Below are 24864 nucleotides of genomic sequence, written 5' to 3'. Positions count from 1 at the left end.
CGCATGGAGAGTCGTACATTTCTAGATTTTCCCAACATTTTTCCCGGCTAGGGGAAAAGATTTATTCCCGTGATCAAAAAGGGTTTCTCTCTCACCAAAACCCAATCAAACGGTGCATTTGAACCACCCAATACAATATCTTCCATTCATTGCTGCTATCTTTTCCCAATCCACAACCACTCCGCACCGCCGATCCAGATAAAGAGTTACTGAAGCTATTAGCAACCAGGCCTCAAGTACCAAGCGCCAGCACCTGCCGTGCGTCGTCGGCGCTGGATGTCGCAGTCAGTCGGTGAGTGTGTATCATAACATAAAACAAACTATCGCGTCCGGTCGCAACATCAGTCGACCAAGTGCAGTCGACCAGTTCGGAAGCAACACGAGTCGATCTTGCGATTTGCGCGCGCGCTTGGATTTTGATTTGAACCTTGTTTTTTGGCACTAAAACTGTATACTAGTTGATTTAGTTGTTGACGAAGGATTTTGTTTGTGGTCGTGAATTTTGCACACTTTAGTATTGGTTTAGTAGCACCTTAGATCGGCAACACCGTGCTGGTTGTCGCTAGTGTTTGCAGTCGGCTTGTGGTGCAGTTCTGAGTGTACCTCCGTCAGGACTGGCCGCGTGACAATTTTGGCCACCTTTAGTCAGTCATCTCGTACCCGTCAGTTGGCCGCAGATCGTCGTTGCGGTCGGATCGTACACCTCGCTAAGCTTAAAGGTTCCCGGGACTATCCTACCGTATAAATATCTCGCAGTACTCGTGCTCGCTCAAGTGTATCCCCTTAAAGTTGCAAGAAATTAAGTGGAAAAGTACCAAACCGTCAAAGGTCTCCAAATTCAACCGGAGAAGTGTTTCATACCAGTTGCTGCAAGTAGTCGTCCTTAAAGGTTCAAACGTTAAACTACGGTTCTAGGGTGAACCAATCTTGATCGTTCGTTACCCCCGAGGAGTTTCAACCAAGTTCAACAAAACGGCACCCGTTCCGGCATCACCACCGGTCGTTACCTCAGTACGGAACAGAAATCGAGCATCGGGCTGAGCCTAAACGCCGAATTTCAAGGTGAGTTTTGTTTTGGTTTCGAAGTTACTTATATCGTGAGGTGAGCTGATTGATGGCTCAAGTTCATGCTCAGAACTGGTGGCAGTTGAACTTGTTTTGAACAGCTGACGGTGATGGTGACGATGATGCTTGGTGGTTAGCCAGACTTGCCGGACCTGTGTCGGTAGTGACGAATTAGATGCTCGAGATCTAATCGCGGGGTGTTGTATTTTTTTTTTTTTTGCTGTAGTGTTTTGCTCGTGGGAAGCTGGTTGGGTTAGTGGGGTTTTAAAGTGTTTTATATCTTTGAATACATTTGCAAATGCAGTTTTGCATACCGACATTCCTCGAAAAGAGGTTCTATAAGCAAAGTAAACATTTTATTCTGATTAGTTCAGAAGTTCAATCGTAACGTTGAGTAAGCTGATACCAAGAATTTTAGTGAACTAATTCGTAACGTTGTATTGAAATGTTAACGCCATACGTTTTAAAGTGGTACTACTCTTCTCCCTATGTAAAACAGCAAACCAGCGTCAATTTAACGTCTTTTTGAGAGATTTGAAACAAACGAACATTAACTTAAACTTGATAATGATAATTTTAATTAAATCAAAGAGATGGAGCAACCAGTTTTCATTTCCTATACATTTTTACAAATTTTGAATTCATGTTTTTTTTGTTTTTGATTGAATTTATTTTCTTAAATAGATGGAGTTATCTATTTATAAGTTACATTTTTTGCTAGTGAACTTCTCTATTCCATCAACGGGAGAGGAAGGAGAGGAGGAGAGGAAAGAAAATCACTCTCGAACTTACGAAACAACCTCAACCAGTAAACCAGCAAATTGATGCTCGTGTGCTCTCTTGTACTATATTGATAGAAATCTCCGCAAACTTAGCACAAGAAAGAACACGGGCATTGAAATGTAGACATCTAGAAGTGAAGGAATATTCTAGGGTGTCTAACATATTTTTTAAATCCCGGGAATTCCCGGGATCCCGAAATATTTTAGGAATAATTATTGCAACTTTTTTCAATAATCATGGAAATAGCAAATTACTATTCACTGATGATAATTTAGACAGCAATCTCAACAAGTACAGCAGTTTTTGAATATCATAAAATCATGTAATTGTATAATAATTTTGGAAATTTTTGTGTACTTTTTGTGCTTTGCATTTTAAATCTTCCACAGTTCTTTATCAAACATGATTTGGATTTAGTTTAATTATTATAAATAGATTTCTTTTATTAATTTTTTTATGACTAGGAAGGCTCAAATTTATTTGACATTAGTCTTTAAAATTGTCTAAAAAAGCCAAAAAACTAAAAGAAACGTTGGCAGATGTTAAATTTCATTAAAGTTTAGAATTTAGTTTTCCTGTAAAACAAGTTTTTTTTGATAATCTTTAATCTCCATTTAAGACATTACGACCAACTGGAGCAAATTGTGACTACAGTCTGAATAGAGACAGTGGATTTTACAGCAAAATTGAAATTCGGTGTTCTAATTTTGATATTCTGGTAATATTATAACCGAAATTGTTCAAAAATATGACTTTAACGAATGTCCCAATTCGTTACATTTGTCTTGGTTCTCCCCAAATGCCGGTAACTTGAGCAAATGATAACATAGGAAAAGTATATTGAATTAAAAACTTTATCACACATAATAAACATAAATAAAATACCCTTTTAAAAAAATAAATTATAGAGAATATATTCAAAGAAGACCTTTTACTGATCTCTTTAAAAGAATTTAACAAATTTTCCTTAAATTGGCCAATTCATGCTGATATGAGCAAATTAAAATTAAAATGCTTTAAAAACCTGTCGATTACTAGGAATTCATGTGTTGAACTGTTTTCATGTCCATATCACAACCATACCGAGAAAAAATATAAAAATTCTTTGGATTCGGGAATTCTCGAATAGACGCACCACGGATTCTTCTCGATTATACTGATTTTTTTACACTTATTTCATGCATGAGAAAGAAGACCCAAGTAGCAAAAATTTTCTTTAAACCTTCTTTAAGAGTTTGAAAGAGTATTTTATTTTGCCGCGGTCCAAATTGCTATGCTGTGGCTATCTTGAAGAGCCATTGTAGAATTTCTGAAAGTTTGTGTGACTTGGGAGAGACAAGATCTCTTTTGAGTTGCATTTTTAGATTCTTAATCATTTTCTTTACATATGAGCAATTCTTTGAGATTTCGGTCATTCGATTTTTGTTTGTATTTTTTAATCCGGCTGAAACTTTTTTGGTGCCTTCGGTATGCCCAAAGAAGCCATTTTGCATTATTAGTTTGTCCATATAATTTCCATACAAATTTGGCAGCTGTCCATGCAAAAATGATATATGAAAACTCAAAAATCTGTATCTTTTGAAGGAATTTTTTGATCGATTTGGTGTCTTCGGGAAAGTTGTAGGTATGGATATGGACTACACTGAAAAAAATGATACACGGTAAAAAAAAATTGGTGATTTTTAATTTAACTTTTTGTCACAAAAACTTGATTTGCAAAAAAACACTATTTTTAATTTTTTTTTATTTTTTGATTTGTTTTAGGGGACATAAAATGCCAACTTTTCAGAAATTTCCAGGTTGTGCATAAAATCTTTGACCGAGTTATGAATTAAAATCAAATTTGCAACCAAAAAGTACTTTAGTGAAATTTTCATAAAGTGCACCGTTTTCAAGTTCTAGCCATTTTAGGTGACTTTTTTTGAAAATAGTCGCAGTTTTAAATTTTTTTAAATAAGTGCACATGTTTGCCCACTTTTGAAAAAAATATTTTTGAAAAGCTGAGAAAATTCTCTATATTTTGCATTTTTGAACTTTGTTGATACAACCTTTAGTTGCTGAGATATTTCCATGCAAAGAATTAAAAACAGAAATTTTTTTGTTTTCTAAGTCTCACCCAAACAACCCACCATTTTCTAATGTCAGCAACTATTGGTCCGATTTACAATGATAAAATATGAAGCATTCGTAAAATTTTCCGATCTTTCCGAAAAAAATATTTTTATTTTTTTGAAATCAAGACTAACATTTCAAAAAGGCGTAATATTGGATGTTTGGCCCTTTTGAAATGTTAGTCTTGATTTGAAAATTTTAAAAGTATTGTTTTCGGAAAGATCGGAAAATTTCACGAATGTTTCATTTTTTAACATTGAAAATCGGACCATTAGTTGTTAGGTTATTTGGGTGAGGTCTCAGCTTTTCAAAAATATTTTTTTCAAGAGTGGGCAAACATGTGCACTAATTTCAAAAAATGGAAAACTGCGACTATTTTTAAAACAAATTTCCTAAATATAGCTATATCTTGAAAACGGTGCACTTTATGAAAATTTCACTAAAGTACTTTTTGATTGCAAATTTGATTTTACATCGAAAAATGAAGTTGAAAAATTTTTGCGACCAATATTTCGATTTTTTGAAAAAAATAGTGTTGATTCGAAAATTCATAACTCGGTCAAAGATTTTTTGCACAACCTGGAAATTTCTGAAAAGTTGGCATTTTATGTCCCCTAAAACATATCAAAAAATAAAAAAAAATTGAAAATAGTGTTTTTTTGCAAATCAAGTTTTAGTGACAAAAAGTTAAATAAAAAATCACCAAATTTTTTTTACGTTGTATCATTTTTTTCAGTGTATTCCTTATCCATACCTACAACTTTGCCGAAGACACCAAATCGATCAAAAAATTCCTTCAAAAGATACAGATTTTTGAATTTTCATATATCATTTTTGTATGGACAGCTGCCAAATTTGTATGGAAAATTATATGGACAAACTAATGATGCAAAATGGCTTCTTTGGGCATACCAAAGGCACCAAAAAAGTTTCAGCCGGATTAAAAAATATAAAAATTAAAATTCAAAAAAAAAAAAAGATCGATATCTCATATTTTAAAATATTTATTTTATTTTTATGTCAATTTAAATGCATTTGGAACGTAAAGTTTTTTTAAAGTTATTTCCGTTGTTTTTCGGAAATTTTGAGTCTACAAGCAGATCTTACCCATTTATCAAAACCATGAAAAATATGTTTTCTACAAAAATATCTTTTCGGGCTAAATTTTTAAAAGTACTTTCAAAAACAAAATAATTATCAACCGAGATTTACAGGACCCTAAACCGAAATGAATGGACAAAAAAATCGCTGTGTGTTTGAAAAGAAGGCTTTATGGGGCATTTCAAAATGCACTTAATTTATGTGAAATGTCCCAGGAATCCAGTTTAAATAACTACTTGCACTGCAAAAATCATCTGAGATTTGGACCTTATTAGTATTGAAACTTATGAGATTTTATAATAAATACTTAAGTGCTCATAACTTTTGATCCTGAATTATCTATTTAAAATCTATGAGCATGTTTTGATATTTTATTTAAAAAAATGATTTTTAGTTATCTAAAATGAAAATGTCGCATGCGAAAAATAAAAAAAAAATAAAAAAATCTTATTGAGGTATCTGAAGAAGGAATTCCACTGTGCAACACACGAAATACATATTTTCTTACCAGACCAGTTTAATTGACGTCATTACGAGTGACTTGTTCTGTTCAGCTTAAATACACATTCATTCTTGTTAGACTTTGAATTCTGTTGATTAATTTTTTGGTGGAAAATCATTTTGTCATTTGCATTAAATTTCAATATTACGTGCTCTCTTGCCTTATAGCTTTCACCTAAAAATAATATTTTTTTAAATTCAAGAATTTCCTAAACAATCTCCCATGTAACTTCACAAAATGACCAAATTGTGTTTGGATTTCTTATTATTTGACCTGATAGATGGGTTTGTTCAATTATTCAAATCACTTATTTCAACTTTAATTTTGGAACACTGAGATATTTGTCAGGTGATGGACTCGGTGTCAGAAAGCCAACATTAGGTGTTCAATGCAATCATATGCTGGACCCTTTTGTGGGATTTTATGCACAAATTCAAATCAAAACTGATGACTCACAATTCTCAGCCAAATTTCTCTCGCCAACTGCATGATTTTATGATTTCTCTCTTTACCGGCTCTTAAAAACAAAAATAATAAAAACTTGCCAAAATGCCAACCAGCAGAGACCACATTTGCATATCATCCAACTTTGTAAAAACGGAAGACGATACTAACACACAATCAAGCGGTACTTCTGCCTTGTTATCTTCATCTGTGTCTGAAATAAGAAGAAGTAGATAATGGATTTTATTGTTTTTAACCCACAGCCGAGATGAAAGAACTCACTGAAAATGTTTATTATCTGACAGTTGCCACTGGTGTTATTTTCCACCTCAACAGAGGAGCAGCAGCAGCGAACCTTATCTCGGAATTGTTTTGATGAACGCATGACCGACCACCTCTATTCAGGCTCAGTTCGATAAAACTGATAAAGTGATGGAAACTAATATGTTTAATTTTCATCCAGATTCGCCCTTCAACAGCTGCTGCTACCGATACGTCAACAGCGCACGTGGTATGCAATGCTGACACCTTATAACAGGTAGAAAGGCCTTTATTTGTCCTTTTGCAGTGGGTTTAGCTGAAAAAGCGTACATGGTGTTATTAAGCGTCAATTACCCTATTTGTGGTTAGTCGGAACGAGTGCACCGTTCAGGAGTACTGCACAGTGTTTGTGACCTTATCGGAATCCAATCAGGTGGAAAATCGTTTTATACAACAGTGGCATCAGCTTGACATTATGATACAAGTAACTTTTCAAGCATTTTTTGAAGAAAATTTTAGTTTTCGTAAAAAAAAGAATGTTTTTTTCATGTCTCGATTATCCATAGTTTCTTTGAAGACCTTGGGATAATCGAACTTTGGAAATGGTCTGAACTGTGTTGCATTCAAAATTCCGAGGACATTCCACTTCTGAGCCGTTCATGGCAACATGTAAATAATGATAAGAACCACACTTGATAAAGTTTCCACTGTGGAAATTTCAAGCAGTTCACCCCCTTGGAAGCCACTTGTGGCAATCAATCTGGAGTACCGTCTAACTGTAAGTACCCATCAATATCAACAGGTGATAAACTGCTCCTTGGAGTTCAACGATGCCTGAACTGCATTGAACCCCTCCCGGTACGATCGCTCTTTCCCACGACGATTAGCACCTGACCGTGCCAAGTTTAGCAATCGCTCAATAATTCATATCGTTATTATGACAAGTTGTGCAAACTTGTGACCAGTTGAGTTCTACCTGAGGCACATCGGATCACTGGCAGATGACATCAATCGTGGTTTGGGATTTTATGGGCATCCTCGGTCGGCACGTGCTGATCGCCAAGAGCACACGAAACGCTACCTGAGCTCGTATTGTGGTTGCTCGTTAAAGTGGGGGATCATTAGATATTATATACTTGTTTTAATTTATGAATTTTTAATTCGGGATGCCTGCCAAGGTCGGAGTGCCAAAATTTTCTTGTGACCAATGGGCGGTATGGTTCCGCACGAGGGATGCTTTAAATTTACTTACTTATAATGAAATTTGAAGGTTAAGCAATTGTGGGTTAAGCGGTTTATTACCTTTAAATCAACGAGTTTATGGTCAAACCAGTGGCGAGATGGTCGTAAATGTTTGCTGTTGCAAAATTGTTCGTGACTATCAAAGGATTTCACTCAGAAGATCGTCTTGAGGGTTGTTGTGAAACATATACACCACGATTTGTCCTTATGAATACTAGGAAGCGAGAAGTTGGAATTTTGCAAATGTCTTTAGTTATTTAAATAAAAATTAATTTGAAAATAAATCATTAGATGTCCTCATTTGAAATTAAATGCTGGAAGTCTTCAAAAGACTTAAATAGTCTTCAAACGTCTTCAATTGTCTTCAATCATCTTCAAATATTTTAAGACGTTTTCAAACGTTTTAAAATTTCTTCATATGTCTTCAAATTGAGGTCTGTGGAGTCGAGTCTTTTTAAGAACTCGTAGTAGGAGTCACAACATTTTAAGATGTCGCAGTCAGAGTTGGCTAATTTTTAACAAGTTTGTAGTTGTCTTTGGAGTTGAAGTCGAAGTTTATGTAGTCGGATCTTTTTACAAAGCTAGAGTTGGAGTCGCTGAATTTCGATAAGCCGGAGTCAGAGTCACTATTTTTTGAAAGCCGGAGTCGAAGTTGGAATTTATAAAAGCGTCCAATTTCTCGTCCCGGGAAAAAAATTCCCGGGAATTCCCGGGATTTCCCGAAAAATTATAAATTCCCGGGAAACGTAATATCCCGGGAATTCCCGAAATTCAAGCGAAAGTATACATTTTCCTTACTTTTTGGTCAAAATCTTTTTAAAATTTTCATAAAAAATAATGAGAGAACCTAACTTAATTTTATTCATTTTAATCTACTGTGCATATTGAACTGATAAGAAAAAAATCAGGTTTATTTCAGGTGTATTTCAGATAATATTTATTGTAAAACGGGGTAACAATGATAGGATTTCATTTTGTTTTTATATTTTTTTTAACTGGTAAGGCTTGTCTCAAGATTGTTATTTTGTAAAACATGTACTGGGGTAGGCCACACAAGGTCCATGCACTATTGTTGGAAAGAAATGTTTTTCAATAGTATTTGAAAAATAGTGGCGTTGGAAATTGTGTTTAGCATTTTGGGGTGACTTTGTAAAAATTATTTGTTGATAAAATCAGATTTAAAGTGTTCAAATTTTACACAATCACTTAGGTTGCTGATAAGTTTTTAAGAAAAAAAAAATCAATGTGTATATTTACTCAACTTAGTTTGTAAGCTTTTTAACAATATACATATTAATTTTAGGTGAAATTGATAAAAAAAATCAAAATTTTGCCTAAAAATCGTTAAAATGAGTTTTGTTGATAAAATTGCTGTCTAGAACAAGTTATTTGCCATGAAAAATATAATTTCTGCATGATTTTATTTTTTTGCTTTATGAGTCAACGTTATTCTTAAACATATTTCCTTGAAATGGTAACAGAGACAAATTTAAAAGCATTTTTATGGTTGATAAGCATGGATTTTACTCACTGATTCAAAATTTGATTTAAAAAATAATAGTTCAACAAAAAAATTCAATTGATTTTTTTTATTTGATAGGAGTTGAAAGACAGCATATAAAATTAGAAAACTTCAATATTTTTATAAAGTTGTATGATTTTTAAAAGCAGTCAAGCCATTAATTGACCCCCACATTTTTAACATTGAAGTTGCTGTTCTAAACAATTTTGTTGCAAAATATAATCAGAAGCAGGATAAGATAAATTTTCGATGGATTTCAAATTTCCCCTGGATTTCCCGGGAAATATGTTAAAAATTTCCCGTTTCCCGGGAATTTTGTAACCCCGGGAAATTGGACGCTCTAGAATTTATTCAAAAGTTAACCAATTCCAGTTCTGTTGAAATGAACATGACAGACTTGATTTTCCAGTCTAGAAAATATTTTTACCGGAAAGCTCGTCCAATTTCCCATAAGTTTGTCTTTGACCACTTTTCAGTCGGAAGTATGAGCTTACAGATATAAGCTAATTACATTGCTCATAACTGAAAACATAATATTTTTTTCAGTGTAGTTCAGTGGATGGTAGTAACATGGAATGTAAATTAGCTTAAATCATAAAGAACGAGTAATTTAGAAAAATGGTCAAAGAAAAACATATGGGAAATTGCACGAACTTTCCGGTAAAAATATTTTCGAGACAAAAAAAAATCAAGTCTGTCATATAGAAATTGGTCAAAAACCATCATAAAACCTATATTTTCAACATTTTTATTTTTAAAACCGCTGTAAATTCACAAGGATTGGACTTAGGACAGTGGTCAATATGCAGACTTTTATGTAAAATTGTCTGGAGGGTCGATTCCCGTATTGGGTATTTGAAAATTTTTACGTATAGAGCACTTTCAAAAACAATTTTAGTAAATGGTTTTTGTATTTTTTAGGTGGTTTGCTCCATCCCGCATTTTTTGTGAGACTTTTCGTAACATCCCGCCCGTGTGGATCAATCGGACCACGCACTGGACTCACAATCCAGAGGTCGCCAGTTCGAATCCCGCGGCGGGCGCTCTAAAATTCTTTATGTAAATAAAGGTATTCGGCGCCGTCGCTCCGTGCCATACTTTCATACACTTAGGAGCCCAGGGCGGCGAAGTCCTTGTAGATAAAAAGGAAGACACTAGTGGTTGGTACTAGCAATGGTGGCCGACAGCTATAAAGTCAACTTCGTTTTTTTTGTAACATCTTAGAATATTTTCATAAAAATTTTGAACGAAAAAAAATCGTTGGCTTGCCTTCAAATTTGACTTTTAAACTTAAAAATCAAAAATTGCTTTAAAGTGGATTTTTTTTTCTTTCAATGTATTTTATTCGGAAAGCCCGTCAAATATCCTAAAGCTTGTCCTTGTCAATGAATTCCGAATTACAAAAATATTGAAAACACTTACGCCCTTCTTAAATGTTATTATCGAGTGAAACTGGCTCCATATACACAAAAATGGCTTACATAAGCGTAGGATAACATGTCTACAAAGTTTCATTGAAATCGGAGAGGGTCGACAAAAAAGTTCCGAAAAAAAACCTGTTTTGGGTTACAAATGTCTTCAAACGTCTTTAATCGTATTTAAAATAATTTAAAAACGTCTTCAAAAAAATCGCTTCAAATGATTTATTATTATCCAAGCAATTTAGTCTGAATTTCCGCACCTGCAAGCGGAAGCGCCGTTTACAAGGCAGGTTCTAGCCTCGGCAATACCCGACAGATTCTGGATCGCACCTGCACCCACGTGCACCGCTCAAATGTTAATGGATGCAATTCCGATCGGTGAGATTATACCAGATTGTCAGCTTCCCTTATGTCAAATGAATTCGTTTGACATGTGCTGCGCGGAAAACTGCTTTTTGCTGCACTTGCAGCGCAACAATAGAGTTGCTGGAAGTGATTAGGGCATTTAGGGAAGTGATTGAGTAAAAAATTAAATTCAAATGAAAGCTTCTTCCACTGTCATTTTAGATTTCAACGTTGAACACATAAAAAATGTCAACTTGGAACTGACAAAAATCATATAGGTACTTTTTGAAATGCAGATGTCGAGCAATTTGCACAACAAAGTTTTTTATGTCATTTAAACCTTATTATAAATTTGATTTTTTCTATTTTAAAGATATTGATTACTATTCAAAGACATCAACTCGTTCAAGGTGTTTTGTTGTTGAATATGATTAAATGTTGCAAATTGATTTCGCAAACCAAAAGGTAGACTGCTTTTATGGTTATTAATCATACCTCAACCCCAGCTTGCTTGACGACTGAACTACATTGGTCATCGTGCAACAAAAAAAATATTGTTGTTTTCAGCCCATCCCAAAATGGCAAGTGCTAAAAGACACTGCAAACATCAATTTGCGGGGCAATCTTACGCATCTTAAAAGTCGGAACCAGCCAAATAAAAAAAAAACATTTTACGAAACGTAAACAACTCGTGAAAAATTCCACTCAGACGTGGTGAAATTTCGGTTTTTACCCACAGACCTGTTGGGACCCACTGACCGAGAAGTTGGGGAATTCCTTCTGGTGGACCCCTGTTTGATTGGTACTAAAACAAACCGACAATGCTAATGCAACGGATAAACAGAGACCATGCTCGAGTTGACGGGGAATTCCCATGTTCGAACGGTGCGGTCCAACGGTGTGTCGAGCAAGATCGGTGACGTACTTTGGAGCACGCACGTCAACTGGACAGAATCAGAACAAATTAATCGCTGGGGGGCTCATTTGGTATGCCGGTCGAGTATTTGTAAATGGTTTGAAGTCACTTCACAGGAACTGATGGAATCTGTAAAACATTTTAAATGAAAAATAATATTTAATAATCACAAATCGAAGAGAAAAGATGTAATTTTCAAAAAAATATTTCATTTCATTCCCTTTGGCTCCAAATTTCCAAATCATCACCATTTCAAGCTGCAAATTATTGAAAAACATGTCTTTTTTCGAATGTTCAAAATTGAAATGAGTCGTACGTCCTCCGTCACGAGATATCTTAAAATAAAACTCGGATTCGTGATCAGGGACCAAAATCGAAAAGGGCTCGGGGCAAGTACTGTTTGGGTTGACGGAGAATAATCAAAATATTTTGAAAAAGCAATCATATTTTTCTGTAAAACTGAGCAAAAACTTCTCAACTTCCCTTTACGTCCCAGTTCATCGACATGATGTCAGCCCCGGTTCCGATTCCCTTCCTGCATGAGTAATGTCTGGAAGCAAGTTCTTCCGGCATCGCCACGGAGGTGGCATTACCGACATCCAACACTCTCGCAACCGCACAGATCGCGCCGTCTGAATTCTTAATGTACGATCTCCTTGACAGTGCGGCGCGCTAGCTTCTCATATAGCAGTAAACTGCATGCCATAAATTCACCGCCGCAAAGCTCCGTGTCATCATGTGGTTGAGCACGGTGAGTTGGTTGAAGAGTGGAGTTGAAGAGAGACGTAGCAACAACCTTCGGAGGACGCGGCGATGTGGACGAAGAAGATAGCTCGCTGTGCGAAAAATGCCAACAACACGCGGCAAGGACATCGCCGCCGTTGATGATGATCTCCGCAGGACATGGTGAAGAGAGAGAGAAACGAAGAAAAAACCCGTTTCTGAAATATTCGCATCGGACATGCTAATGAGACAAGCCCCCAAAGATCGGACCCTCTTTTGTCGATACTGAAGAAAGATGATGAGAAGACATTTGGTAAACACAGAAGTTGAAAGGAATCAGACGGTTGGTCAGAAAAAAGGAACCCCTGATGATAGCTGTGGCGTGGTCAGTTTTCTGCATCTTCAAGATTTGACCTTTTGAGCGAGTGAGATACCTTCGGGGAAGACGGTACTGAGATATAAAGGACGTGTAGAGTAGACAAAGACTGGTAGACGTTTGAAAAAAAAAAATGTCAAAAACTTATATGTTGAACGATCCTCCTAGAAGACGTCTTTTGCATACAATCCTTGCTCTGTGAATCTGACAATTTATATCTGTTTTTTTAAGTTTGAGCGCAAAGTTAAGCTAGAAAAAAGTCAGATGTTCCGCATCCGTCACTTGTCACACAATTATCAAAATAATTTTCTGAAAGAAAGTTTGTACATAGAGCACGTTACTTTTTAAAGTACAAAAAATGACCTATTATAAAACAACCAAATAGTCAGAATATTGCGCAAAAACATGGTTATCAAAGTTCCCAATTTGGCCAAATTAACAATAATTTGTTGAAATAAAAAAAAAATCAAAAATCTTTAACTATGATTTGCTAGACACATTTTTTCAATTTAAAATTGAACATTCTTTAAAGCTGTGAACTTTTATCAACAAAACTGCCTTATTACTAAACAAAAAAGTTGTATGAATCAAAAATCAATGGATTTTTGACACTTTTTACCAAATACTACCAAAAACAAACATAAACTAAACAAGACAAATGCAAATTAAAATACTGAAAATGAAACAAGAAAAACATAAAACAAGAGAAGAAAAGTTTTTCGTAAAACAAAAGTTGCTCAAAATGACCTCCAGAACACAGGAAAAATTAAAATTTTCGAAAAAAAATTGGGCATTAGAGGGTTAAGAAAATCGGTTGCCTCCCCTTTCAAAATTGGGCCGAAAAGGAGAGGGCGAATTTTTTTCGAGAAACTTCAAAATGTTTATTTTAAAATAGGAGTCTATCAAACTGATAACAATTTTCAATGCATTTTTTTATCGTTTAGCATATTAAAAAAAATTAGATTAGATTAGATTAGTTTAGCATATTTAAAAAAAATGTATTCGTTATTCTGAGATTCCAATGTACAGTACTGAAAAAAGTATTTTATTCGCGAGAAAAAATATTGTCGTCAATTCTTAAATATTTTAAGAACCAATGATTAAGAAACAACTGGCCTGGTGTAGAGTGCATTTTAAAATACTTTTTTTCATCCAAATGTTGAAGCCATGGCTTTTAGTTTATATTTTCATAGTTTTTAGTTTTTTTTTTGGTTTTTTAAGATACATACTTTTTTATACGTTTTAAGTGCATCTCCAGCGCTGGGTGCAAACATCGAAGCAAAGCTAATTTGCACCCGACGTCAACCCCATCGCGGTACCTGTCGCGGTAGCAAATCTGCTCTCAGTTCTTCGGAATTTCACTTTGCTACCCGGTATTCAGCCTGTTTGCTACCGCATCAAATGGAATTATGCACGGAAAAATCGAAACAAGCACGAAATTTTTTTTTAAATTTAAAAAATTTAATTTTTTTTTAATTTAAAAAAATTAATTTTTTTTTAAATTTAAAAAATTTAAAAAAAATTAATTTTTATTTTTTTTTAAATTTTAAAAAATTAAAAAGGTTAAAAAAAATTAAAAAAAAATAAAAAAAAATTAAAAAAAAATTAAAAAAATTTAAAAAATATAAAAAATTTAAAAAATCTAAAAAAAAATTAAAATTCAAATTTTTAATTTTTTTTTTAATTTTGAATTGTTGACTTGTTAAATTTTTGAATTTTTGAATTTTTGAATTTTTGAATTTTTGAATTTTTGATTTTTTTAATATTTGATTTTTAAATTTTTAAATTTTTGAATTTTTAAATTTTTGATTTTTTTAAACATTAGAATTTTTGAATTTTTGAATTTTTGAATTTTTGAATTTTTGAATTTTTGAATTTTTGAATTTTTGATTTTTTTAATTTTTGATTTTTGAATTTTTGAATTTTTAAATTTTTGAATTTTTGAATTTTTAAATTTTTGAATTTTTAAATTTTTGAATTTTTGAATTTTTGAATTTTTAAATTTTTGAATTTTTTAAATTTTTGAATTTTTGATTTTTTTAAATTTTTGAAGTTTTGAATTTTTGAATTTTTGAATTTTTGAATTTTTGAATTTTTGAATTTTTGAATTTTTGAATTTTTGAATTTTTGAATTTTTGAATTTTTGAATTTTTGAATTTTTGAATCATTTACAAGAGCAGACATACAAAAATCTCCGAAACACGCATTCAAAACTTTGCCCTCGGCTTGCCGGTACTTGTCGGGTATCAGAAAATGAGTACCCGACAGGTACCGACACATATTTTTCTTTTACAGATAAACTTGAGATCAAATTTGATACTTGCTTTGCTACGCGCGGTGGGAGACTCGGGGGCAAACTCGAGAGCAAATTTGGTGGGAATCAAATCGGGTAGCAAATGGTTTAACTCGACATTTTCGAAAAATGAAATTCTTTGAAATTTTCAATAGGATTAAAAAGTTTAATAAACTTTTAGCATTTCTAAACATGAATCAACACATAATTATTGATTTTGAAGGTAAACGAGAGCAAAAAATGATAAAAACCCATATTTGCCCCCCGCGGTGGGCTTGTTTCGGTGGCAAATTTGCTACCCTAGCGGTGGGGATGACGGAGTTTTTTCAAGTTGGCAAATTTGATCTCGGTATTCATGAGCCGGGTGCAAATTTGATTTGCACCCCAGCGCTGGAGATGCCCTAATGGACTTTAAAATGCATCTTTTGAGGTAACGATGTTGCAAAATTTGGTATTGGAGATAAGAATGTTTAAAAATAGATGCTATTTATAAAATCGTATTACCAAACAAAAATTAAAAAAAAATATTTTGAGATTCATAATCAAATTTGTAATAATAAATGACTGAGCTCAATCTCTTAGACTAATTAGTTAGGAAATGAGAACCAACTTCCTCAGTTTGTAACATTTTAAAAGACTTTTCTTACGTTACTTATATAACTAAACAAATAAATAAATAAATATATAAATAACACATTTTTTGGTAAAAGGCACCGTTTTCGAGTGATAGGCATATTAATCTGAAATTTGTCGAAACGTGTTCAGTTTGTTGCTGTTTAAAAACGTTGAATAAAGGAAAAGTTCCTCTGCAAATCAGGGGCCTACTGCCTTCTGAAGTTTAAATTTAGATTTTTTTTTGTGAATTTCCGTTGTTTCTTTTTTTAATATTAAAATATGAAGATTTTGTGATTATTTTTGCTCTTTTCAACGAAATTAAAAAATTGTGCTCATTTTATAAAAGTTTCCAAAATAAGTGAAGTCTGCTTTTTTAAAATGTTATATTCATAAAAAAAACTTCAAACAAAAATTTTACAAAAGAAACACAAAAAAAATTTATGATTTTCTTTCAACATTTCGAGAATACTTTTTCCCATGGTGCTTTCCATATTTGAAAGATTTTCAAATTCCATAAAGAACATTTTTCAATCAATTACAAATTAAGATTACTTCGAAATTTTGTTTGACATTTGCATTTATTTCCAAATATCATCAATTTTCAAAATTTCATACCAGCGGTACTAGATTTTAACAATCATAAACAGTAGCGCAAAAGATGCATTCTTTGTTCATTTAAATTAACTTTTAGCAGTTAATAGTCAAATTCAACAAATCGGGAATTTTAGTTTTCCAAGTACCTATTTTTATTTGGAAAAGTCAACCCATATCAAAAACTTTGCTGAAGACACCATAACGATAAGAAAATCCCGCTTGATGATTTTATTTTTATTTTTGAACATCACCTGCATAACTTTAAAAGCGTGAAAATCAAAATATGAACATAATAGAAAAAAAAAAACAAACAAAATTTCTTCTTCTCTTTTCAAAAGTTTTAATTAAATTTGTTAATCATTATAAGGTAATGGTTACTAGTTACTTTTTCATCGATGGATTAAAAAAAAACTTTTTCATTCCTTTTTTCGATGAAGAATGTTCGATTCGATCAGTACAAAAAATTGCAATATTAACAACTACATCACTATTCTCTACCAAAATTTGCTAAACTTGTCATCCCTCTACCTGCCAGCTGTAGTCCACCAGGTTGGATATGCATTTACAACGTATTATTTCACCCCAAAAAGAGTGGGCCAAATTAGTCCCCGCGGTAGCCAATCATCGCCCAGCACAGGTTGGCCAGGTCGACGAGCCAGGAGCTGAGATCGGACCACTTTTTACAACCCTTTCATTTTGGCGCGCGATCTTTCCATTCTGCTGCGCAAAATCTTCGACGCAGAAACAAAAAAAAGCGATGCCGAATAAGGCGAAATGATTATGATTTCCCCGGGCATGGGGGGGAAACTGTCGTGGCAAAATATTGAACTTTTGCGATGTCAGTGTGCGATTTTGACGAAGCTTACGAAATTTTGCAAAAGTGGTTTTTCAGAAGGACCGGGGTGGTCAGCTTGGTTGAGTCGTAAAAAAACTCAATGAATTGTAGTCGTAAAAGCTGCTGCAGGTTTTGGCTTTGGGTGGAAGAGAGGCTGAAAGCTCACGTTGTTGAGATTTCAACAACTTTCGACTTCTTTTGATGTGTGGAGTGTGGGAGTTGCAGGCATATTTAGTTGCAATTAAAAGTATTGTTAAACAAGTATCTTAAACACTGTTCCACAGTTTTAATTTTCTGTGTGACTTTCCTACAGCGTAACTCCAAATCTCTCATCATTTCCCATGTTTAACTTCAACCTGCGCAATTTAAAGCAATGTCAATGTCAGCCGTAGACCCCACACTTCCTAATGCATTATTCACAACTCCCATAAAGATCAGACCTGCCCCGACACCGGTAATTAGCGCGCACGTTACGTCACTACGACAGCTGAGATGCCAGATTTAGATTCGGATCACCATGGCTTCAGCTGCTTTGACTACAAGTGCAGTTGCTTCCAGTTGTGTCGTCGTCGTCGGTCACACGCACAATGCTTATTATTCAATTGAAGAAATTGCACTCTTCCTCAAAGTTACTGACTTTGTGCTCATAAACGGTGTATGGCTTGAAGTTCAGGCGTATCCACAATTTGTGGATCTGAAACGACGCGAATTTGCATCAGCTAATGAACTCTAATCTCAGGTTGAAATCCTGGACAAAACAACAATTTGCCGGGACTATTAAGCGAAGGGGTTGACGATCACTTTTTTGTGCACTGGGCAGAGTTTGATCAACTCTGAGCAATAATTGCCGCAGAAGTTGAAGTCTTTGTTTCGAATACCTGGATCGGCTTGGGAGTAGGCCCAGATCCTGGTTCAGAGAATAAAATTGCACCACTTCCTGGAATGACAAACCTGTTTCAGTTCAACTTCTAGGGCCCCACTATAGTTGGGAGTTTACAAATGGGAAGGTAAATATCTGGTTCTAAAACCAGTAATAAAATCACCCAACCAGAATTGATTCTTGATATCTCGCCTATTCCAGTGGATGGGGGTAGCAGATTTGCCGGCAATTTAATGACAGCCGCCGTACCATTAGTGAGCAGTTTTAGTCGTGAAGGTCGTTCTAACATGCGGGGATTTCCTACTTCTGTCGTCGTAGATCCTTCACCAAAAAGAAGAATCCATCAGCACGCAGAAGGCCAGAGTTGGTTTTTTTGCTCGGATGTCAAAAACCTGTTGCCTCCAATTGTTTGGCCCGTCGGTTAGTAGTTTGTGCTAAAGTGTAGCCCAGAGCAGCTCCACAACGCCGGTTAGTACTTCTATAATAACAATGCATGCCACCGGAATTATAATGACTTGATGATGATGTAGGGCTAATATAGCTATCAACGTGCGGTCTGCTCGCCACAAGTCCAACTGTTTTGATAAATGTTTTTTGAGCAGCTTTGTCATGACCACTTCAAACAGGTTTAACCTTCTCAACGTGAGTTCCACTAGCAAACCCACAAATTTCAAACACTGTATGAATGAATTGATCCAGTTCCACCTCCGAAAGTAACCAGAGATATTCAAGGTTACGCGCTTGATCCAATCATACAGCTTCGTAATGAGAGTAGGTGGCAGCAGCCACTTTATCACCTTCCATTCAGCTGTTGGCTGGTCCACCCCGGTGAGTCCACAACTGCTGTGCAAGCTCGTGTACAATCTGTTGTATGTCAATGGCTTGTCAGATCCGTGAATCAGATTTTTTTTTTGCTCTCCACCCTCAAGATCTAAAACGAGCGTGTTGCGGCTACGGAAACGTTATCGTTTGATTGGTGATTGTGGTATGATTTGAATGAAAGTTGTTCTGATATGGGATATTACATTGGTTGATTTGCTGCGCAAATATCGAACATTGTGACTGCCGACGATATGATGTTTTTCAAGCAGAGCTGTTTCATTTCAGTTGGGTCATATTGAACGATTTACCCATTTTAAAAAGTAGATAAGTTTTTTTTTATAATTTTCTTTCTTTGAAAACAAGCCAGTGACGCCGGATCTCCAGAAGCCTTCACAGTTAAAAAAAAATATGGTTATATTACATCTGGTAAAGGTGACAGATTTTGTGTCAATAAATGAAATGTAATGTAACATCAGGAAGTTGTGAATTTACATCAGTTTTTATTGTATTTTACTTTTTATTATATTTTTTCTCTTAATTTAAGTAAATTTATTTAAAAAAGAGGTATTATTCAACCACATTTTCAACTTCCTAATTCAACTTTTTTTACTGTGTTGCTTGGAATTTCAAACACCAGAAGTTGGATATACCAGGTAAATATTTACAATAGCTGTACTCTAGAATTTCGCAGCGGGGAGCGGTCAGAAAAGTGCTATACAAAAATTCGAAAATCTGTATTTTGAGAAGAGACTTTCTAACCGATTTGGTGTCTCGGGCAAGTTATAAGTTTAGGTGTAGGTTATGATAAGGACTATTCGGGAAAAATAGGTGCACGGAAAAAAAGCTTTTTGTCGCAAAAACTCGATTTTGATAAACTTTACCCCTTGGATTTTTATTTAGATTTTTGAAAAACAGTAATTTAAGAAAGTAACGAAAAAGTTTTCAATAGTAATTAAAACAAATTGTATCTGGGATAAAAAAGTACTAAAATGACTTTTAGATTAAGGGGTTACATACATGTAGAAAAACACAAAATTTCGTATTACAGAAAATTTATTGAATCCACTAACAAGATGATGTTCAATCACTCCTGAAAGTTTCATGAAGATATTGCATGATTAAACTGAGTTAGAGACGATTTTAAGCTCAACATTTTGCCGTGCGCAAAGCGGACTGTCACACTTTTTGCCTTCCTCACCTTACTGAGGAAAGGCTATAAAATCACTTGAAAAACGAAATTCTTAATTTGACTTCCTAGACCCACCTTCACGTATACCTATCGACTCAGAATCAAATTCTGAGCAAATGTCTGTGTGTGTGGAGCGATGTTGATCAAAATCTCGGCACTGGCTGAACCGATTTGGACCGTTTTGGTCTCATTCGATCCGTCTTGGGGTCCCATAAGTCGCTATTGAAAATTATAGAGTTTAGTTAAGTACTTCAAAAGTTATGCTAAAAAAACGATTTTAACAAAAGTCTGGAAGATTGTAAAAAGGGTGGTTTTTGTAAGAAACCCCGTCGTGTTATACATTTTTAGAAAGGTAATCAAAAGACCTTTCCAACGAGTTCAATAGATTGCAAATCTGACAAGACCCATCAAAAGTTATAAGTACTTAAGTGTTATTTATGACCTTTTTTAGGCCGGATCTCAGATAATTTGATGAAAACGTTGCCCGGATCTATCATGCGACCTGTCGTTGAACAGGTAATCAAAAAACCTTTCCAACGAGTTCAAAAGATTGCAGATCTGACAACCCTGTAAAAAGTTATAAGCACGTAAGTGCCCTGAATTATGAAGATCTGACTAACCAATCTGATGGTATGAATAATGAATCAAGTTGATAGAACACTGAAAGGTCCGCCCTTTTGTATCTATTTTGGATAGCATTACCCTCTAAATGTGAGGAAGGCACCAATTACCTAAGTGTGGATTAAGTAACGTTTTTTTTCTCGAAACACCGAGTTGATTTACGGGTGCCACGATATCTCGAGATAGGATGGACCAAATTGGCTGAAATTTGGGGTGAAGACATATCCCGTGTGCATGAAGAAGCCCGATTTTGAAATTTTACTTTAAAAAAAAAATTAAAAAAATCAAAAACTGACGATTTTTATATGAAAATCACAAAAATATTTTTATCTTTTTTTAAACTTTTTGAAAATCGGCCTTCGTCATGCTTACAGGACCAGTTTAACGAGTCTTCACCAACATTTTGAGCCGATTTGGTCAAGGCAGTGTTAAGATATCGTGGCACCCGTTTTTGAAACTGCTTATTTCAATTAGCTATATATCGGCAATGATACCCCCAAATGTCTTCAAATTTGTTTTGATAATAGATGAAAATGTATATTTCAATGCCCTGAAAACAGATTTTGAATAAAATTGAGCGTGTGCTCACATCAACCTCTAACTTTATTGTCGAGTTACATGTATGTAACCCCTTAATATTTTCAAAAAGGGTTAATAGTTTTTCTGAGTGTTAAAAAAAAGGAATTATTTTTTAAGCTGAGAAATTGTCCAACAAGTTTCATGTTTACATAATCAACCGGATTAATAGATTCAAAGATATCATCGATTGAAAATTGAAAAAAAAAACTTTCTTTTCAAAATTTTAATTCTTTGTAAGGCTACATCTCAGCAATTCAAAAATGGTTCAACAATCGCACTAAAAATGGTTCAACAATATCCAAAAAATGTATAAAAAAAATTTGCTTTAAAAAACTGCCAGGGATGGACGAGAATGGACACTGTTTCTAAAAATAACGTTTCTGGATAAAAAGTTTATTTAAAGATTGGGTTTTTTTACTGTGTACCTTTTTTACGTATATTCCTAAACCATGGGGTTTGATTTCAAACATAAATCTTTATTTTCGATTTTTTTTTAAATAAAATTGTAGCTATAATTGTATGATTTCATGAATAGTATGTGAACTTTAAAGTATAATTAAATTGCAAAGCAACAAGATCTTTATGATTTGTTTAAAAATATCTATAAAATTTAAATACTTAAAAACGATAAAAAAGCATCTAAACTTTAAAAAAAAATGGAATGTTTTAGTTACAAATGTATTTAACATTCAATTCCGTGTTAAAAAGAAATAACATTGAATAGTTACATGGTTTATTTTATTTAACTGTACATGAATATTGCAATATTGCATATTTTTTCACAATTTCTTATAGCTACTCAAATTTCTCTTCTGATAATAACTGATGATACATTTATCTTTAAAGTTGTTCTGCATATTGGATATATTTTCCTCATTATTCTGAAAACGAAATTGAAATTTTTGAACATTTTACTTCTATTGAACGGTTATTTTAGCTGATTAACATTCTGCACAATTTGACAAGATTTACTACATTTAATAGACTATAATGGATTTTTGCGCAAGGGGTTTTTTTTTGTTGTGGTCTTCTAATGTTTAATGATAAAAAATCATGTTCTCAATCTAAATAACACATTTTTGCATTAATTTCATACAGTTTCAAAGTGCCATGAAATTCATTTTTTTTCATGCAGCAAAATTAAGGATAAATTTGTTTGTCAATTCTTTTAATAAAACTCCATAGCCTAACAAGGCTTTTTTTTATTTTTCATAACTTTTAATAGTAACCATAACCATTTATGGACCATCCATAAGCCACGTGGACCCTTTATGCGAATGAAAAAAAGTTTTAACGTGGTTCTGTGTTGCTCAAATTTTTAATTTATTATTTTATTTATTTTCATTAACACCTAAACTCCCAAGCTCGAGAAAAAGGGGGAATTTAGGTGTTACAAAACAAGGTAATAAAAAAAAGTTTGCTTCGCTAAATTGAACTCGCTCCCATTTGGCCATTCCATGGCGCCTGTAGAATATTGGGAATATTTATTTGAGGGTGTAATAGCCATTCAACCACTCAAATCTAACTGATCTAACAGATGTTTCAATTATTGTTTCGAAAGGTTTTATTTTGTGTAACAAATATTTGATAATATTTTTATTTGTGATAGGAAACTTAGTTTTAAAATAAAACTACATAACTTTATTGTTTTAAATTTACCTTTTTTAGATTTTCTTAGACAACATTGAACGTTAAATGATCAATGCTTTTATCTCTCCAAAACGTAAACAAACAAGCCACTTTCAACCGCCGAAAAAAACAAGAAGGTAAAACTCAGAATCAAACCCACACCTCGCAACGTTTGCCACCTTCTCCGGATTTCCCAAACCAGTTTCAAAGCCCGCTTCTATTTTCAAGTTTATAATCTACTGACCCACAGCCTCTACTGATCAGCAATAGCATCCTGCTTGTCTGTAAAGTTCGCCACTCGATACGCAATACGCTTCAAGCGAAAATTATCGCACAGGCTTGAAGTGTGCGCTTAAGCAGTTCAAGGTGATCCGCAAAAATTGACCGACTCCACACACCGGGAGAGTTAGTCAGAGCGTTTTGCGACTAATTAGCGTACTGCTGATAAATGGTTTGTTTTAGTTTCGTTTGGAAGCGATTTTTTATGTGTTTTGCGAACTTTGTATGGAACAGGTTTTTGAATTGATCTTCGGACAGGATGCTCGTAGATTTGAAGATTTTGTTTACATTTTCGAACTGGCTCTTAATTGCACTCACAATTTTCCACCACACTTTTTCCCAGATGGCAAATGGTCGCAGAAATCGAAATTTATTACTAGGCTTAGTGATTTTTCACGCTCGAAAATAGCTAATTTCACGGGGACCTCGATTTCAAAACACTAAATTTCACGCAAATTTCGCGGAACGTGAAAAATGCTAAAATAACTCTGAAAATCTTTTGTTTTAATCACAGAAATTACTATTTATACTTCATTCAATAAACTAAATAAATCTTCACTAAATTTGAACCTGACACAAAAAAAAATTAGTAATTTTCAAAAATATTTCCACCTGGTCAATAGATGAGCTTTATTTAAATTTTAAAACAAAATGTCATTTAATGAACTACTTTTTTAATATTCGACTAATAAAGCAAAAACGTTTTCGCTGATTTGCTTCTGTTATATCAGTTTACAGTTTATTGAATTTCATATCACAGCAAGATTCAACAATCTTGTCCAGCCAAAATGAGTAAAATAGTTTGAATTTTCTGCGACATTCAGCCCATTCAAAATAATTTTTAAGGATTTCATCTCTCTCTTCAAAAACTAAATTTAACATCAATAGGCAAAAAAATATAATTTGTAAATGAGAACAGAAAACAAATAACAGGTGGCATATTGAACTTTCACGGGAATTATCCACCAAAATAATCAAATATCGTTAAAATTAAACAGGGCTTCGAAAAAAAATCTGAAATGCTTTCAAAAATAAAAAATACTCTTCCTATAATTTTGGATAAAACAAAGCTTATTTCTTCTAATTTTTTTTATGAAATTTTACATTTTAAATAAAATTGTAGTAAAATTTTACTAAAGCGAAAAAATATTACTATATTTTGTTTGTTTCTAAAAAACTGAAAAATCTAAACAATTCTTCAAATGGTTCATATTAAGCTTTTCAATTGAAAAAAAATTACAGAAATAGTCTTTATGGATGAAATATTGAAAATGATTTGAAATTTTTTATAAATTCATCGAAATTCACTAACCCTGTATTAGTAATTGAACAAGGGTATTCGCTCGCTCAATTCTACAGTAGTTCTTAAAATTATGTTTATTCCTATTTAAGTATAATAAAATATTTTGAGATAAATCGTTACAGTTTCACACAAACATAAAATTTCACGGGATTTCGCGGAAAAAGACTAATTTCGCGGATTTCACGCTGTCCGCGAAATCGTGAAATTTCACTAACCCTATTTATTACCATCTGTGCCACTCAAAGTTAGCGTCAAAAAATCGCATCGCTCTCAAAATATCAGATTTTGTTTGTTTTTCTAATCATGACGATCTTTTCGCTCGAAATGCTCCTTTCACCGTCACCGTCGCGAGATCTCCACGCCAGCCAACGTCATCTGGCTTTGGCAGCTGGCCATCACCAGCCCGAGCGCG

General features: G+C 33.8%; 1 protein-coding gene across 1 annotated transcript in view; it reads left to right on the top strand.

The window, feature by feature from the left end:
• The first annotated feature begins 339 nt into the window (after window positions 1-339).
• LOC120420810 (proton-coupled amino acid transporter-like protein CG1139) overlaps window positions 340-24864 on the top strand; it is a 38256-nt gene continuing 13731 nt past the window's right edge. Inside the window, exon 1 of the mRNA XM_039583931.2 lies at window positions 340-1062. The gene's annotated coding sequence lies outside the window, so the exon portion shown is untranslated. The remainder of the gene's footprint in view (window positions 1063-24864) is intronic.

This window comes from Culex pipiens, chromosome 2, assembly GCF_016801865.2.
Source record: "Culex pipiens pallens isolate TS chromosome 2, TS_CPP_V2, whole genome shotgun sequence".
In the NCBI taxonomy this organism is placed as follows: Eukaryota; Metazoa; Arthropoda; class Insecta; order Diptera; family Culicidae; genus Culex; species Culex pipiens.
This window is presented reverse-complemented; position numbering and strand designations above follow the sequence as displayed.